Source organism: Balaenoptera physalus (genome assembly GCF_965194825.1).
Source record: "Balaenoptera physalus genome assembly, chromosome: 4".
Classification (NCBI taxonomy): domain Eukaryota; kingdom Metazoa; phylum Chordata; class Mammalia; order Artiodactyla; family Balaenopteridae; genus Balaenoptera; species Balaenoptera physalus.
In genome coordinates, this window is record NC_138891.1 from 55,613,859 (window position 1) to 55,633,016 (window position 19,158).

A 19,158-nucleotide genomic window follows, 5' to 3' on the forward strand; every position below is an offset into this window, starting at 1 on the left:
CATCACCCTGATATTAAAACCAGACAAAGACACTACCAAAAAAGAAAATTATAGTTCAATATCTTTGATGAATATAGATGCAAAAATACTCAACAAAATATTAGCAAATCAAATCAAACAACACATAAAAAAGGTCATACACCATGACCAAGTGGGATTCATCCCATGGTCACAAGGATGGTTCAATATATGCAAATCAATCAATGTGATACACCACATCAACATAAGAAAAGACAAAAACCATATGTTCATCTCAATACATGCAGAAAAAACATTTGATAAAACTCAACATCCATTCATTATTAAAAACTCTTAAGAAAGTGTGTATAGAGGGAACATATCTCAACATAAAAGCTATTTATGACAAATCCACATCCAATATAATGCTCAATGGTGAAAAGCTGAAAGCCTTCCTGCTAAAATCTAGAACAAGACAAGGATGCACACTCTCACCCCTTCTCTTCAACATAGTATTGGAAGTCCTAGCCACAGCAATCAAACAAGAAAAAGAAATAAAAGTTATTCAAATTGGTAGAGAAGAGGTAAAATTGTCATTGTCCACAGATGACATGATAATACATATAGAAAACCCTAAAGACTCCAAACAAAAACAACTAGAATTGATCAATGAATTCAGCAAGGTAGCAGGATACAAGATTAACATACAGAAATCGGTTGCATTTCTTTACACTAACAATGAAGTATCAGAAAGGGAATGTAAACACACAATCCCTTTTGAAATAGCAACCCAGAAAATAAAATACTTAGGAAAAAACCTTAACAAGGAGGTGAAAGACTTATATGCTGAGAACTACAAAACATTAGTAAAGGAAATTAAAGACGATTCAAAGAAATGGAAATATATCCCATGCTGTTGTACTGGAAGAATTAATATTGTAAAAATGGTCATACTATGCAAAGCAATCAACAGATTTAATGCAATCCCTATTAAATTACCCAAGACATTTTTCACAGAAATAGAATTATACTAAAAATCATATGGAACCATAAAAGAGCCAGAATTGCCAAAGCAATCCTGAGGAAAAAGACCAAAGCAGGAGGCATAACCATCCCAGACTTCAGACAATACTACAAGGGTACACTAATCAAAACAGCATGGTACTGGCATAAAAACAGACATACAGATCAATGGAACAGAATAGAGAGTCCAGAAATAAACCCACACACCTATGGACAATTAATCTTCAACAAAGGAGGCAAGAATATACAATGGGGAAAAGACAGTCTCCTCTGCAAGTGTTTGGAAAGTTGGACAGCCATATATAAATCAATGAAGTTAGAACACACCCTCACACCATTCACAAAAATAAACTGAAAATAACATAAAGACATATAAGACAAGACACCAAAAAACTCCTAGAAGAGAACATAGGCAAAACATTCTCTGACATACCACTGTTTTCTTAGGTCAGTCTCCCAAGGCAAATAAAAAATAAATAAAAAATTTATTTTAGAAATAAAAACAAAAATAAACAAATGGGACATAATCAAACTTACAAGCTTTTGCACAGCAAAAGAAACCATAAAAAAAATAAAAAGAAAATCTACAGACTGGGAGAAAATATTTGCAAATGATGTGACCAACAAGGGCTTAACTTCCAAAATACAAAAGCAGCTCATGCAGCTCAGCAACAAAAAAACAACCCAATCAAAAAGTGATCAGAAGACCTAAATAGACATTTCTCCCAAGAAGATATACATATGTCCAACAAGCACATGAAAAGATGCTCAACATCTCTTATTATTAGAGAAATGAAAATCAAAACTACCGTGAGGTACCACCTCACACCTGTCAGAAAGGTCATTATTAAAAATTCTACAAATAACAGATGCTGGAGAGGGTGTGGAGAAAAGGGAATCCTCTTATGCAGTTGTTGGGAATGTAAACTGGTACAGCCAGTATGGAGGTTCCTCAAAAAACTAAAAAATAGAGTTGCCATATGATCTAGAAATCACTCATATAGGCATATTCCCAGACAAACCTATAATTTGAAAAGATACTTGCTCCCCTATGTTCATATCAGCACTATTCACAATAGTCAAGACATGGAAACAACCTAAATATCCACTGACAGATGAATAGATAAAGAAGATGTGGTACATATATACAAGAGAATACTTCTCAGCCACAAAAAAGAATGAAATAATGCCATTTGCAGCAACATGGATGCAACTAGAGATTATCATACTAAGTGAAGTAAGTCAGAAAGAAAAAGACAAATATCATATGATATCACTTTTTGTGAAATCTAAAATATGGCACAAATAAACCTATCTACAAAACAGGAACAGACTCACAGACAGAGAACAGACTTATGGTGGTGGGGGGCTGGGGCAGGGAGGATTGGGAGGTTGGGATTAGCAGAGACAAACTATTATAAATAGGATTGCTAAACAACAAGGTCCTACTGTATAGCACAGGGAACTATATTCAATACCCTGTGATAAACCATAATGGCAAAGGATATGAAAAAAAATGTGTGTGTGTATATATATATACATGTATATATATTTATTTGTATGTATGTATATATATATATGTATGTAAAACTGAGTCACTTTGCTGTACAGAAAAAATTAACACAACACTGTAAATCAACTATACCTCAATTAATTGGAAAAAATTTTTTTAAAAAGAGCAATGAATTAATAGAGAAGTGACAAGCCTCCCCAAAATTGTTTTAGGCTTTCAAGGGCAGCAAACTGTGGGAAAGGAAATATGTGGCGGAAACTAAAAGATGTTGAGGGTTATTTTAGTAAGATTTGTTATATAGATTCCTCTTGGTGGTACCTCTGGGCTGATGAGAGTGTAGATGCATTTCCAGTGATTAAGAGTTAGGGGAGTATAGAGAGCTCTTCTGTCTACAGTTTCTCAATTGTCTTCAGATCAAAATACTTCTTATGCTAAAGTGGCATGTTTGGGTGGCATATTTCCTACAATATATTAAATTCACTACAAATTTTAACAATTATTTTCACCATTATTAACTTATGCCATCAAATTTATTCCATATCAACTTGTTAGAAACCTGGTGAAATCCACAGTGAACATGAAACTCTCTGTTCTTGAGGAGTTCTGCCTGAGAAACAAGTGTCCATCTAAGAGTAGCAATGGTGTGTGATCAGTGCCACGATGAAACCATGCTATGGTTGCACTGAGCTTAATCAACAAAGTTTGCTTTGGGTTGCTGACAAAAAATGAGGAGTGGGCTTCTTTCTGAAATTCATCAAAAGTGTGTTCTTGTTTCTCCAGACCATAAGAAACCTGTGCTCTCATTAGTACCTCTCAGAGTCAGTAGCTGGATTTCCTCCCATATACCAAGTCAGAAAATATAGAACTTTTATTCATTAATTTACCATGATCCTTTAAACATTACAAGTAAAAAGAATCTGCTTTTTTTTGACTACCAATGGACCAAGTTACATTTTTTTCTAATAGCCTAAAATAAAGTTTACCAAAACATTTTCACATACGTGTGTGTCCATGTATTATATTATCCCTATCAGCCATCTAATTATTCTGACCTGCGTACACCTTATAAAATAGTCACTCATATACATATATGTTATATGTACACAGCAAAGTGAAGGAGTGGCATTTTTTATAATTAAAAGGCAGATAGTTTTATTGGTACAGATTCTTGCAGGAGGTGATATATTCTTGGCAAACCCTTAGAAGTGGTCTTTCCCTTGTTCCCTGAAAGTTCCTTTTGGATGAACCAGGAGAAGTCATCTGATGATTGCACAGCTCTGTGATACTAAGAACAGAGTTAGTTGAGAATTAAGGGGAGGGAGTAATACGTGTCCAAGGAAGGAAAATCCAGAAATGTCAAATAATAACAGTAGTTACCATTTATGAGGTATTTACTGTGTATGCCAGGCACGAGCTAAGCACTTTACATGTTTTAGCTAATTATTGCAAAAACTCTTGACTGTAAATAATACTTCCCATTTTACCAGTGCAGAAGAAGAATTTCAGAGAGTTTAAATAATGTGCTGTATATCATAGAGCTATGAAGTGGCGACGATAGGTCGAGAAGCTTAGTGTCCTGGGAAAGAGCATGGATTTTAGACTCAGACATGATTTTGATACTGACCATTTAGTATTTCTTTCATATTTTTCCATTTCTCTTCGTTGTGGTAATTTTTAGATGTAACTCATGTTTTCTTTCCAAACATTTCCCTTCTTTAAATTATCCTTCCTCCCTAAGTAGGGCGAAGATCACAGTGGGTCTTCCGCAGCAGTAAGCATATAAGCTTAGGTATCCTGGTAAACCTCACACTAAGCAATCAAGTAGGATGATTACTTATATAATCAGAATTTCTGTAAAGAAAGTCCTATTTTGATAAAACAAATATAATAAGGGTGAAGACCTGGTGATTATTCTTGAATTGGGAAAAAGAGTGTGGTGATTTGAGAATAGATACCAAGACAAACTGCTATGGAAATGTTCTACAGCCTGTAAGTAACACAGGGCTTTCTATCTTCACGTAATTACTTTGGTGCCTATAAAACAACATAATTAGCCCTTTATCTCTTAGAACACAATACAGTTGTTTAGTTTGCACTGTCTTTTATCCTTATTGAATTATATTACTAGTAAGTGTAATATTTTACAGTATAACAAGCAGCTTACTATTCAGTTATATGATTTAGGAAGAAGACATAAAATTTAGACTTTTTTCTTCCTGCTCCAGTGTGGGACAGATTACATATCTATCTATACACACACATTTATGAAAATACACATATATCTCTTCATGTATTTACACATACATACATACATACATGTATCTCAAAAATGTATAGACAAGTGATAAGTACTCAAATAGCAAGAATGAAACAGAAATGTTTTCATAATATTGTCAGACATAAGTTTTTCTCTGAGTTGATACTTTGTGTGTTAATAAAACCACAGAAGGGCAAAGCTGGTGTGGTTTATCTTCAGTCTTCACTTACTCACAGCTGCTCGCTAGTAGCAATAATAATAATAATTATCACTGTAACTTATCCTCATTTAGAAAGTGAATAACAATTTTTAAATTCCATTGAAAAGGAAAAGCAAAGTTTACTGGCTGTATGGGGGTGGGTAGAGAGGTTCAATTAAATATATATTTTTAAAATATAACATCAAAATTTTACGAGATTAAGATACCCATCATTTAAAATGTTCTGTGGTGAGTGTGTCTGTATCACAATTATTTGATTTACTTTAAGAATTAAAATAGCATTAATTTTTGCTCTTTCCTTGTTATGTGTTTTCCTTGCCTTTGGATTAAACTGTTCAATAGTTTCATTATTTTTTATAGGTGCGTGAGAGATTAGTGTTGAAGCTAATTACTGACTGCAAGTACCCAGTACACTTTGTTCTGATAAATAATTTTCTTCTCACTTTGAAATAAGTAATTTAAAATTTTCATTGAACACTGATTTTTAAAAAAATTTTTTTTAATTTATTTAGACTGTGCCGGGTCTTAGTTGCAGCACACAGGATCTTTTAGTTGCGGCATGCGGACTTCTTAGTTGTGGCATGCATGCGGGATCTAGTTCCCCAACCAGGGATCAAACCCAGGCCCCCTGCATTGGGAGCGTGGAGTCTTACCCACTGGACCACCAGGGAAGTTCTGAACACTGATTTTTAAGGGATGAATTATCTGAAAATTCAGATAAAAATGAAAACCTAAATAAAATTGAATATGCTTGTTTGAAATTTATATATTCCTACATTCAGTTATTTCTCAAGTTGGCAGAAACTTTGTATATACACAAACTATTTCCATTTGATTTTAATTGGATTCTTATGAGTGTACCTAAAATAATGGGAAAAATCTATATTATAGATGAAGAATTATCAAATGTAATTAATTGTGGAAAATAAGAAGGTATAAAATTACAAAGTAGGCTCTGATGTCCTACTTTACAAGTCAATCACTTTTTTAGTATCCTTATATTTTAGACAATTAATGTCCAACATCTCTAGATTATCTGAGAAAAGGAAGATAAAATATACAAAACTATTAAAAATTTTTCATTTTGAGGTCTTTGTGCGCAAGAAAATTGGTAGATTCTTTGAACTTCAGGGTTTGTTTTACTATGTTAGCCACATATGCAAAAGACAATAGCCCTGAAACTCTCCTCTTTCCTACTTAACTCAAAATTCAAAAATCCCTTTGGAACTGAGACCACTCTTGTAATTCCTTTGTATTCCATATTGTACTTGGTGCTTAATAAATACTTCATGAATGAGCTCTCAAGGTAATTATTTTTCCTTGATTTCTATCAACTTTTACTTTAAAAGTCTTCTTAGATTTTCACAGGTATGATGAGATTAGTGCAGTAGTTACTATGTTCTTTCTCCTATTTTTATCCAAATGTAGACTATTTTGGATCTGTCTTATCTAAGTATTAAAAATATCAAAATTCTTTAAAATCTGTCATGTTATTTAATTATCTTAATGCACTTTATGAAATTAAAGTCATCTCACAGACTATCTGACATTTACATAATTTAGACATATCTACTACTGGAGTTCTTGCTTTTGTATGGCTCAGATTCACTTAGTGATGTTGTTTTTAGAATATTGGATTAATGTGTCTGCCAGAACATTCATTTAGTATTGAACAAAATTTCAAGATGACTCATATCCAGATGTACAGTGCAAAGAACCAATTACTTTTTTTCTTCTATATTTAAGGCCATAGCTCCCCAAAGGGTTCAGTTAAGAACTGCATGTATTATTTTTTGCATATATTAAATATTAGGCTTCAAGAAAGGTAGCTATAGACTAATATAACTCTACTCACTGAATAAAGTACTTTAAAAACTAGTTTGTATTTCAGATAGTGAACTTATCTTGCAAAAGAACTAATTAAATATCCAGAAACAGAGTTATTTGTGAAAAATGCCCATAAATCCTAATTTTTTTTAGTGTAATTTAATTGATTAATAACAGATTGGGCCATTGCTTAAACAAACGGAGACGACACAGTCTAGAGCAGCAAGTGAAGAGAAAACTTAATAGCTATTCTGTTAATTCAGATCCATAAACAAGAAAACTAGAGAATTTATAATATACAATTTAGAAGGGATTACTGGGGTTGACTATACTCTATTTAGCAAAACCAAATAATTATGACTTTCTCCCTTCGTTTTGATAACTTGGTTTATACTTCCATTGATTAATTCAAGAAACCTATACATTATTATCAAGAGAATGGGCTAAATAATCTTAAGTAAAGCAGGGTCTACAAGTAGGAATCTAAGTCATGACAGACCTTTTTTTATTTTGGGCTCTGAAACAGCCCAATCCATTGTCAACCTAGTACTTCAAGCCACAATAAGCAGTCCATGAGAGTTGGAACTCAAGATGATACCTATTTGCCCTTCCAGTTCTTAAGAGTAGAGGTTTGACTAATGCCCAAAGGGTAAACATCCCTTACTCTGACACAATCAGAACCAGTAAATGGTCAAATGATAGAAAAAGCAGTTTATTTTTAACCAAAACATTCATCACCAAATCTTTTGATATAGGACCAAGGACTTTTCTTTGAGTTCTGTTCTTGGAATTGGAATTCCGGATTTACTTTCCTATTTAAGCCACACTAATGCTGCATCATCTGAGATTTCCAATTTCAGTTTCCTCATTTTGGAGCAATAAATAGGCATTTGCAAAACAATCTGAATGCAGATTCTTTCTCCATTGTCACTGTAGTCCTCCCCTCCCCTTGCTAATAATCTTTTCAGTTATCTCTCCACATATAATTCAACAACACTCTCATTTTGTCAGTTAATCTTTGTGAGTCTTTCCAAAGCGTTCAGGTTCATTTTCACAGGAGTAACTTTCTTTCATACTTAATATGTCATTTAAATCATGTAATTTTGTATATAATAACATGTGACTGGATGAAGCTAATTTGGGACCAAACCAAGACCTCTTGGTAAATGTAAAACTCACCTAGGGAACTGCTGAGTATGCATGGGTGTCACCCAGTGGGTTTAAGTAATGGAGCAGGGAAAAAAATATACACTCCTATAAGGTATCCCAGACCCGCTGCATCTGAATCCCTTGAGAATTTTTTTAAATGTCTCAGCTTATTCTCATACATATTCAATTTGATAAACACTGCTGCCATATTATAGAGTAGTTGCTAACATTTAACATAAGCGGAAAAACTGCCATACAGTAGAACAGCAATTTCCAGGGTAATTCCAAGAGAACCCTGTTGAAATACACTCTTCCTTCCTGTCACTAGTGTAGTAGATATTTATTGAGTTGCAGTTTTAAATTTTTTAAATTAAAAAAAAAATCTTCCTGGTATCAAAATTTCTTTCCTATGTGAGGGTAATTCCCTGTGAGCTTGGTGGAAAGCAGGGCTTATCTCCCCCACAGAAGGTGAATGGATCTAGGTATTTTGTTCCTGGGGTACAGGCACATGACCTAAGTTCAGTCAATTGGATGAGCTCTCCTAGGACTTTATATCTGAAAGAAGTGAGGAGAGATGTAGGGGCAGTTCAAGATTATTCATGCTAGTTGTGGATTAACATTCTGGCAATGACAGAGCAAGTGTTAAGAGACAGCAATGCTGCCGTGGTGGAGAAGTATTCTCAATGAAGTGGTGGTAGTGGGAGTGTCTGAAACATCAATGTCCTAAACATGTTGCTAAGCAGAATCTTGGCAGTACTCTTATGATACTCAGCTTCCCTTGGTTACTGCCTTCTTCTCAATGTTTTTCATCACTTCTGTAAACTATTACATGTACACGTAGTCATATATTTACATATATACACACTTTCAATAAATGAATGCTTTTTCTTAAATTAGATATAATTAGTGTTTGACTGGTACAACCAAATGTACACCTTCTTTGAGTCAGGTACCTGGGGACCCTTTCGACCCTCTGATACCCATGGCTGAGAGCCATGGGCGAATGCATCTTTTTTTAGAGTTCCCAAAGCAAAGAGCTGACATTTCTACTATTTACTCACAATCTGGACTGTTTTTTAATGATCAACTTCAACATAATCAATAGGAATTTGCCTACCTGGTACTTGTATTTTAAAAAATTTAATAGTATTTCAAAATCAGATTCTTTTAATTTTTAAAAAATTTGCATAGTAAATTGCTGTATATGGATCCATTTATTTACTGGCATAAACCATAGCACTTTATTTCCCTACGCTAGCAAAAATATAGATAGTATATCTATATTATAAATTGTGAGCAAATTTACTCAGCTAAGGAATAGAGTTCCTTTAAAATATTACTTTTTGTCACACTTTCAAAGTGAATGTTTAATAACATGTATAACAGTTCTATAAAATGTGAAAGGTAATCTTTCCAGGGTTTGTAATTTTACAGTAAGACATTCCTTCATTAAATACCTTCAACCTCTGTGATCAACATTCATAGCTTCAATAGGTCAGTCAATCTACTTGGTACTTATTTTTTTCTTCTAGCTAAAATTTAGCAAACATTTTAATGTCCTATTGATTTTGAAGTTTTCAAATCATCTTGAATAATATACTTGCTATTCAAGTGAAACCATGCATTTTTTACCTTAAGATAGTCATTTTCAAATGTCAACTGAATGAATTATCTAAATCCTTTTGGACAAATGAAATAATATCTATAGTTATTAAAGAATATATGATCTATTTTTAATAACTATATAATCAATAGGATTGTTTATGTGGATACATTTGATTGAAAACAGAGAAAACTTCACCCAAATTGGTTTAGAGAGTAAAGTAACAGACTCACATAATTGAAAGTTAAGAGGAAGAGATTTTAGGTTGGTTTGATTCAGCATCTCTGTCATATCACCAAGAAATAAATTTATTTCTGTCTCTAAGCTCTGCCTTTCATGGTATCATTTCAAGGCTGATTTTTCTTTGGTGGAAAAAAAAATGTAGTATTTACAGATCTCATATCCATATCCCATACTATTCAAAAGCAGAGAAAGGATTAGCTTTTGGTGGTTCTTTCAGAAAAGCATGACATTACTGCTCTTATAATCCTGAAGAAAATTTCCCTTCAAATTTTATTGCCAAGATTTGGTCATATGCCCATTGCTACAATAATCTATTTGGTTAAAGAATTACCTTATGCTGACTTAATTAGGACTGTTATCTGAATCTATATTATGGAAATTTGAATCAGATGAGCCAACTTAAAGAGATGACATTGGGACCCACCCCTGGAGATTTTCCTCCAAACCATAAGGCATATGATGAACATCACATAGAATATTTATAGACTTTGTATTATATGCCCTTAAAGAGTATATAGTATTATATATGACATAGTATGAAAAGAGTACGACATAGACAAGATATGCAAAAACATTTAAAACTGTCAACTGAAAGAAAAACACATAATGTAAAAGTCGTGAGTTAAGTTTTATTAGGGGACATTACTGAGGACTATAGCCCAACAGACATCCTCTCAGCTCTGAGGAACTGTGCCAGAGAGGTAAGGGAGGAGCCAGGATATATATGAGGGTTTTTTGGCTGGAAAAAGGAAAATAAAAAACATGTAGTTGAACATAAAAGAGTTTGCTAATCACAAAGAACAGACATCTCAAGGTAATGATTTTAGTGCTTTTCTTGTACGGGAAGATTCAAGAAGCTGGGTTCATTGAAATCATTCCTTAGATATGCATCTTACCTACCTAGGGCCAGTATCCAAAGCACAGAATGCTTTCTGTTTTTCTCCATCCTGAATTCCCCTCTGGGTACACTGTCAGTGGGCAAGGGAAGTGACTAATGGCTTGATCTTAGTAGAACTGGAATGGCAGGTCACATTCTTTGTTTACATAGCAAAGCAGTATTTTTTTTTAAACAGTCTGATATATATTTAAAAATAAATAAAAAGTAAAATATAAAAAATAATTTCATGCCATATAATATTCTAAATGCATTATATGAAAAATAAGTTAAAATAATATTTTAATTTATTCATTATATGCTTGGCTTTCAAAATAGACTGTAAACTTCTCTTTGCTATCCCTGAGCACCTAACACAGTGACTTACTCATTAGTTATTATTAGTTTAATAGGACTATTGAGTAGAATAAGGCAAGAAGATCAATATTGGCTCAACTACTCACTTTGTTTAAACAGACACAGCCTACATTATAAACTTTTGCCTTTAGAGTGAACTTTCCAAAACAAATAGTTCACATCTTTTTCATTATTGGAATAGAAAAATGGGAACAAATAAAAAGGCTGAATTACCTATTTTTGTTTGGTTTTATGGCCTCAGCATTGCTGTTCACTAATGAAGGTAAGGAAAGAATAATGGAGAAAGGAAAATACAAATATTTGGAGCGTATACTAAAGGAAATGCTTCCTTATGTTAATTATCATGTGCCTGTAAGACAGTCAAATGAAGTTGTTCTTGGAGGGTGACAGGTCCTACTTGCTGATGAGCAGAAGCTGAAATATTAAGAGAAATGCGTTCCAAATAAGAAAGAAAAGTAATCTAAATATTGAGTTTTCTGTCATACATAGAGGTAAGACGGAAAGAAAGCAGGAGGGATGAAATTGAAATAAGAACAAAAAACCAATTTCATGAGGGTGAAAAAATAATGGTCAACTGTATCACCATCTTCTCCAAATTTCAGAAGGTGCTAAGGATTGTATTAATCTTGTTTTATTTCTGTCTCTCCTTTTTATTTAATGAAAGATTTTTGAGTGCAGAAATCTAATTTTTCTTTGTTGATAAACCATCAAGCACTGCCTTTCAGGGGAAGTCTTCCTTGAATATCCTAAAAAAAAAAAAAATCCTCTTTCTCAGGAAACTTCTCTTGAGGAAACAATGTAGTTAGATGGACTGAGAAGTCTTGAGACATTAACTCTACAGAATACAATTGTTTATACTTCCTGTTCTTTGCTCTATATTTATATATTTAATTGTAATGGAAACAGAGCATTTTTTCCATTTCTTGGGCTGTAATTCAGTAAGATGAGCCATATTAAAAAGAAAGAATCAACAACAAATTATATGCTGTAATGGTTAACTTTTTCGTTTAGTGGAAAAATCCCACTTGGCACTCAAAACAGATTTTAAAACTTCTAACGAATCAACATGGATATCTTAACTTTATAAATGCATTCCTTATAGAACTATTGGGCACAATTTTCCAAAAGTGTCTTTTGAATTCAGCCTGTCATTTAAAGAACTGTCAAATCTACATCGTACATTGCACTCTGTCAATGGTATTAATAGAGAGTAAGAGAACTGATGCCTAAAGCAACATAATCCCTTCCTTTCCCACAGGGAAGGAAAACACTACCAAATTATCACAATTATCTATTGCTCTAAAAATCACCCAAAATTTAGTGGCTTAAAGAAACTATTTATTTTGTTCATATTCTTCAATATGACCATCTAGGCTGGACTTTTTCTGGTCTAAGCCAGGCTGGGTGTCTCTTGACTGTGTTTATGTCTGCAACCAGTGTTTCTGCTGCCAACTTGGCTTGGGACTAGCTAGTATAGGAAGGCCTCTGCCAAGCAGCTCCCCTCTGCTGCCTGTGTTCTTTTTCCAGCAGGCTATCACAGGATTTTCTCATGGGGGCTTGGCAGGGTTCTAGAGAAAGAGAAGAAACACATCACACCCTTTGAGGCATGGACTCACCATATATGTCATATTCATTAAGGCCAAACCCGATTCAAGAGGTAGGGAAATAGACCCCATCTCTTGATGGAAAGAACTGCAAAGTCATATTTTGAAGAAGCCTGCATTCAGGGAGGGGAATAATTGTAGCCATTTTTGCCAACAAACAAGCTACCCCACATGTCTTTCTGCCTCAGTTGTCTGCAGAGTTTACGGCTTGACAGTATCAACAATGGTCTTAATTCTCATTCTGCTTTTGCTAGTATAGACCATATTCAAATTCAGCTGAATGGACATTTGTACTATAAATAGTGCCGCCATGTATTTTGTGAATTCTCATGGACATAGTATCCAAGTCACATAATCTTTTCTAATGTTGATATAAATATAGTAATCCACTGTTAACTATGGAGTACAATTAGTATAATCCCTAAAAAGAGTGAGCAACAATTGTGAGATATTGAGCTGACCTTTTCTCTCTCCATTCAGCATGTATTCACAGTCAATTTTAAAAGACATGACTTATTATTTACTGCGATTTCATTTAGGAGTTTCTCAACATGGGGTATAATGAATATTAATTCACATTTAGAATTGGTGGCATCCTTTGCCCGTTTATGAATATAAGAAGGAACATTTGAAAGAGAGTCATCATTTCCATCATTAATTTGCTAATTCACACACAAGGAAATGACTCATGAAGACTTTAGATGCCTTTGTTTCAAAATTCATTTTCTTCAGTTTTCCTTTACTTTAGCTGAGTGGAAAAGATTTGTCAGTTGAGTAAAGATGCTTCATCTCCTTCACTGATGCTGCTGGGAGTTATCAATTAGGTTTCTGATTTTGGTGCTGCTCTTTCCTGGTCACCGTGATGTGTCATTGAGACAGATCCATTAAAATGAGTGATGTGTGTTGTAATTTCATTAGTGTCATCAATAATGTATTACAATTTCCTTTTAGTAGTCTCTTTGTGTTGTGTGTGGGTCAGGATGACTGTATGAATTACTTTTATAAGATCCAAATTGTTAACAGATGAGAGAAGATAGGCATGGGGGTGGAATTAATGTTATTTTAAACACGATAACTACTAAAATGATTTCAATTAAGTAATATTTTAATTAGGTCTGATGTCTCTACATGCCATACCAAGATACATGTTGTGTGTACACAAATAGGATGATGATTTATTGAATTAATAACACAGTCCATTCTTTCTGCCAGGAGACTTTTCTGAATTGAACTAATGCAGGTGTGTGAGCACCTAGAGCAGGAATGGTTCACTAAGGCATGTGATTCCTTGTGGTTGTAAAGAACAGACTCTTGACCTAGAAACTCTTCGAGGGTTTTACTCATTGTCTTTCCACCCTATTTTTGTACCAGACATGTGCCTTTTGACTGGCTATTGGTCGATTCCAAGTCTGGCCTAATCTGAAAAACATGATATAGTATATACATTGTTGAAATCTTTTAACTCCATTTAACTGAGGTTCAGTTTTGGTCACATAACATGGGAATACAAAAATCTTTTGGCTTAAAAGCTTCCATCAGAAACATTGATCTAATCAAAATATTTTCAAAGGCAAGAATCATTTGCATATTAAAAAACGGTAGAGTAGTAGTTTTGCTCCCCAGGGATGATCCTGGGGTACTTAATACATAAGTAAGTTTTCAGAACTAAGAAGTATATGGAAACATATGTGACAAAATGTAACAACATGGCTGAGTTTTGTGGGTTTTGTCTTCCATTCAAATAGCAAATATAAAATAATATGATGATACTCTTTTGGGAAAGGTCTCCAAATACAGAAATTTATTTTTTGTATGCAGCAAGCTAAATGGTTTTTAGTACACAAAAGAGAAATAGTAAAAGATGAGCTACCTCTGAAAATTGGTAGGAGAAATTATCCTTCTCATGAAAATTTAAAGAAGATATTTTTGTTATCCTCAATTTGTTTTTAAGGTAAAGCAATTTATCAAGGTGAAAAATTCTACTATAATAAATATCAACTGACTTAAGTTGTATCAGCAACTACCCCAAATGAAGGTTCTCTCTTAAACTGTGATGAAAGAATCCTAGTCGCTGATCTTCAGCCAGAATCTAAGTATCTGTAATTTTAAGCTGATTTGTATCCAATTTGGGTAGAAATGGATATGAGTGTTTGTCTTACATAATAGCTTGCTGCAGCCTCCTACTTGAATCATGTAGCATATGGAAAATGTGTTTAGCTTCTTGTAGAATTTCACAAACCAAAACAGAATCTATTTCTATGCACATGGCTTATTTACAGTCATTATAAAAGTATTACTGTATTGCTTACTAGTTAGAAAAAGCAAATGTTGGCACATTGCAGACTCCACTGCACTGGTCTTTAAGAAATATATGTATTGCTTTCGAGTTAAAAAAAAAAACACAGTAATTGCATGTCTTGTGCTTTAGACCTAAACATTCTTTTTAGGATGTATTTTTATGCTTCCACATTATCTCTCTTCTAGATATTTTATACTAGTTATGGCTGAAGTTTTATGTAAATATATTAGAGATTGTGCTCATGCTTAAATGAACTGCCATTGAGGGATTAATACTGTAACTTTTATGAGCATGTTTTATTAATATCTTATCATTAAATTGAATATTAATAACATTTAACATTTAATAAACACAGAATGTACATATAGGAATGTATTTCATGCCAGTGGGTTTTGAATATGTCAAAAAGTCACTATAACAGCACCCCAAATCATTAAACTTACTTCTCATAATGTATTAATTGCACTGGTACAACACATTTAAGGGGCAGTTCTGGATAAAAATGATTATAATATCTTTGTTTGTCAGCATGCTGAGCAGTATGCCCTCAAGGAACAGAAGTATTTCATACAGCTTTTGAAAATATTTTTACACTCTTAAATTCTGGAAATATATTTGCCATTAAATGATTTATAATTAAACATGAAACTGAGAATTAGAGGAAGAGAATTCAAAACTATGAATATTATGAGAGATGATTAAATATTTTTATTATACTATTTTGGTTATTCTTAATGGTAAAGCAGTATAAGTTGCCTACAAAGGAATACTATTTTAAATGATTAAGTAATTGAAATATACTTTAAACTATTTTTATCCTCAAAATACTAAACCAATTTTTATCTACCTACCTACCTATCTATTGAAATGGTTTACCATGAATTTAAATATGTTTGATAGGTATCCTGACAGTAAAAACCCACTCCTTTTTTTATGGCAATTAAGGATTATGTTAACATGAAAAAGTAACTTTTGTACAGCTCTGTCATGTAGGAGAATACATGTGACCATCTGAGGCAGTTTCATCTTCATTTGGGAAAATTCCATGGCTGTATCAAGCTTCCTCTCTATTAGTTGGTTTCTTTTACCACCCCCTCCCCAATTTAATAATAAATATAGAACTAATAAAACTTATATTTAGGAAACTTTCATTAGGTGTTCTGCTAATTCTCACTATTTTGTTTGTCATTTTGATATAATAAAAATTTTTACACATAAAACACATGTACATATGTCTATGTATATACATATATAATTGCTTACTTTAACATGGCACAGTGGCTTCTTCTGAAAAGCTCTTTAATTTTATGAAGGTTGTGGAAATATCAAAAGGGAAATCTCTATTTCAAGGAGTATTCTCCTTGTAAAAGTAGATCCACATTTTTCCCAGAGTACAGCTCATAGCCAGAGCATTGCTCATGACCCACTTGCCTCTTCATCTGGAAGATGTTTTTCTCCCTCCCATATCCAGGGGATGTATGTTTCTTAATACAAAGTTTATACCTGAATTCAAGGATATTGGGAATATAAAGAATATCCTTCTTGCACTGCTCTAATTCATAAAATGCCAAGTATATTCATAAGTACAAAGATTAAGGATATTGGATTATTAGGGATAGTTCCCATTTCAAATAATAGGTTTTGAAAAAAAAATTACTGAAATAACCTCTGCGTTCAAGCATCTTCTGCTCCACTGCCACCCACCATGTACTATTATCAACTGAAATTTTTCTCCAAAGACACAAAATCTATTGTTTTGAAGTGAGTTAATGCTTAAAAGGCAAAATAACCTGAATTGGTGTAATTTACACTGACATTAGAGGGTCTACAAAATTTCCATCACTGAACAAAGCCTGATAAAAATGTAAGTAAGTCAAATCACCATGATTGAAGACCTCCTATATTCACAACACTGAATTAGACCTGATAAAGAAGGAACATATTTCTCAACCCTGACATGTAAAGCGATGATATTATAATATATCCTTGAAAATATAGGGATCAGGGTCCCACAACAAAGGAGAAGAGATGCTGAAAAGATGGAGAAGTGAGTATCTTCAGAAACCAGTTGGATATTTAAGGGAAAGAGATGACTTGCAAAGTTCTGTCATGGGTGATTAGGTAGATTTCAGTGTCCATTCACCACCATCAGAGTACAGAGTGGGAAGTTCAGGAGAGGCTGAAGTAGTGAAGCCTGGATGAGCTAGGAAACAATGATCCAGAACTCTACATAAAACTGAGGTCAGTGCTAGGGATAAGTGTAAATTAACTAAACCTTGCACTGTGGCCCTTTCAAACAGCTATCATTGTGTAACTGACATCTTTGTCAATTTTCATCTGGACTAAGTCGTTCTCTAGGCTTTATATTACAACCAAAGTTAACTATTTCAAAATAAAATCTAATAATCTTTCTTTCTTGCTTAAAAACTTTCATTGGTTTCCTACTGCCCATAAGAAAAAGTGTAACCTCCTTAGCTTGGTACAGAAGGCCCGGTATGACATGGCCATGGCTTGCTCTCCCAGCTCTTCTCCTACAGCTGCCCACTGTGGCCTTGCACTCTGGCCATACAGAAACACTGGAATTGATCCGCTAAGAAGAGCAAGCTGTTTTATAAATCCATACCTTTGCATATGCTATTCCTCCTGCATAAGGTGCTGCCTCCACTTTCTATCTTGTTTCCTTTCTTATACCCTTGTAACTGGTAATTCCCATCATCCTTCAAGATGAAATTGTAATATTCTCCATGATAAATTTTTCCAGCAGCAATCCTTCTTCTGTTATCACTGGACCTTACATTTCTAATATGACAATTAGACAATTATTTTAATCATTTATATATCTGCCTCTCTTATTAGACCAAGAAATTTCAGCTATTTCAGGTGGTTTGCGTTGGAAATAAGTCAAATGATGCAATAATCCATAGCTTTCTACCAAAATGTATTCTTTCTATCTATCAATGAATAAAGGGAAGCTCTTTAGACTTGCCCACGGCCAAATTCCTCTTTCTCAGATATTTGGATAAATTTCAAGTCACCGTCTTATTACACACACTATACTTGAGAAGAATTCTAAATGTCAAACATATACAAAGGGAGAGAGAATAGTATAATGAATCCATTACCCCATTTCAACAATTATTAACTAATGGCCAATCTTGTTCTACCTGTGATGTCCATAGCTCCACTCTCCTTTTTCCTTCCAAATATTTTGAAGCAAATCCCAGACGTATTAACTTTTCATTTGCAAATATTACTGTATATTTCTAGAAGATAAGGACACTTTGAAAACATACTGATGATACCATTATCACACCTAAAATATTAACAATTTCTTAATATTAACAAATCCTTAATTAGTATTCAACTTTGTACTACTTCTCATTTTTAAAAATTGTTTGTTTGAATAAAGACCTAGTAAAGTCTATACTGGATGGGTTTCTGTTTCTTTTAGTCTAAAGCAGCAGTTCTTAACTGGGGGCAATTTTGCCCTATAAGAGACAATTTTGGCAGTCTGGAGACATTTTTAGGTTTTACAACAGCTATGGACTGAATGTTTGGGTTCTCCTAAAATATGTGTGTTAAAATCCTAACCTCAATGTGATGGTATTCAGAGATGGGCCTTTGGGAAATAATCCAGGTTAGATTAGGTCATACAGGTGGGGCCCTCATGATGGGACTAATGTCCTTATTAAAAGAAGAGAAGACACGGGATCTCTCTGTGTTCATGCACAAGGCCATGTGAGAATATAACTAGGAAAAGGCCTCTCATCAACAATCCAACCACTGGATTATTGTTTAAGCTGCCCAGTCTATGGTATTCTGTTATAGCAGCCCAAACTAACTGAGACAACTAAAGGAGGGGTGCTACTAGTACCTAGTGGGTGGAGGTCAGGGGTACTGCTAAACATCCTACAATGCACAGGACAGCTGCCACAATAAAGAATTATCCACCCCACCCCCCAACAAATGTCAATAACACAAGGTTGAAAAGCCCTGGTCGAGTGGTTCCTCCTTCACCTATTTCTTATTACAATTTATTCACTGAATAAACTGGGTCATTTGTCCTACAGAATTTCCACAGTATTTTGCTGATGACAGACTGTGATATCATTTTTATATTTTTCTGTCCGTTGTATTTATTAGCAATTAAGATTTAGAAGCTTCATCAGATTTAGATCAATTTTTTAGCAAAAATAATTGATTTCATAGG

At 33.8% G+C, this 19,158-nt stretch overlaps 1 protein-coding gene across 5 annotated transcripts in view; it reads left to right on the plus strand.

Annotated features, from left to right (window-relative positions):
- Positions 1–19,158, plus strand: part of NAALADL2 (N-acetylated alpha-linked acidic dipeptidase like 2) — a 1,434,969-nt gene that overhangs the window by 1,405,767 nt on the left and 10,044 nt on the right. The window lies entirely within an intron of this gene.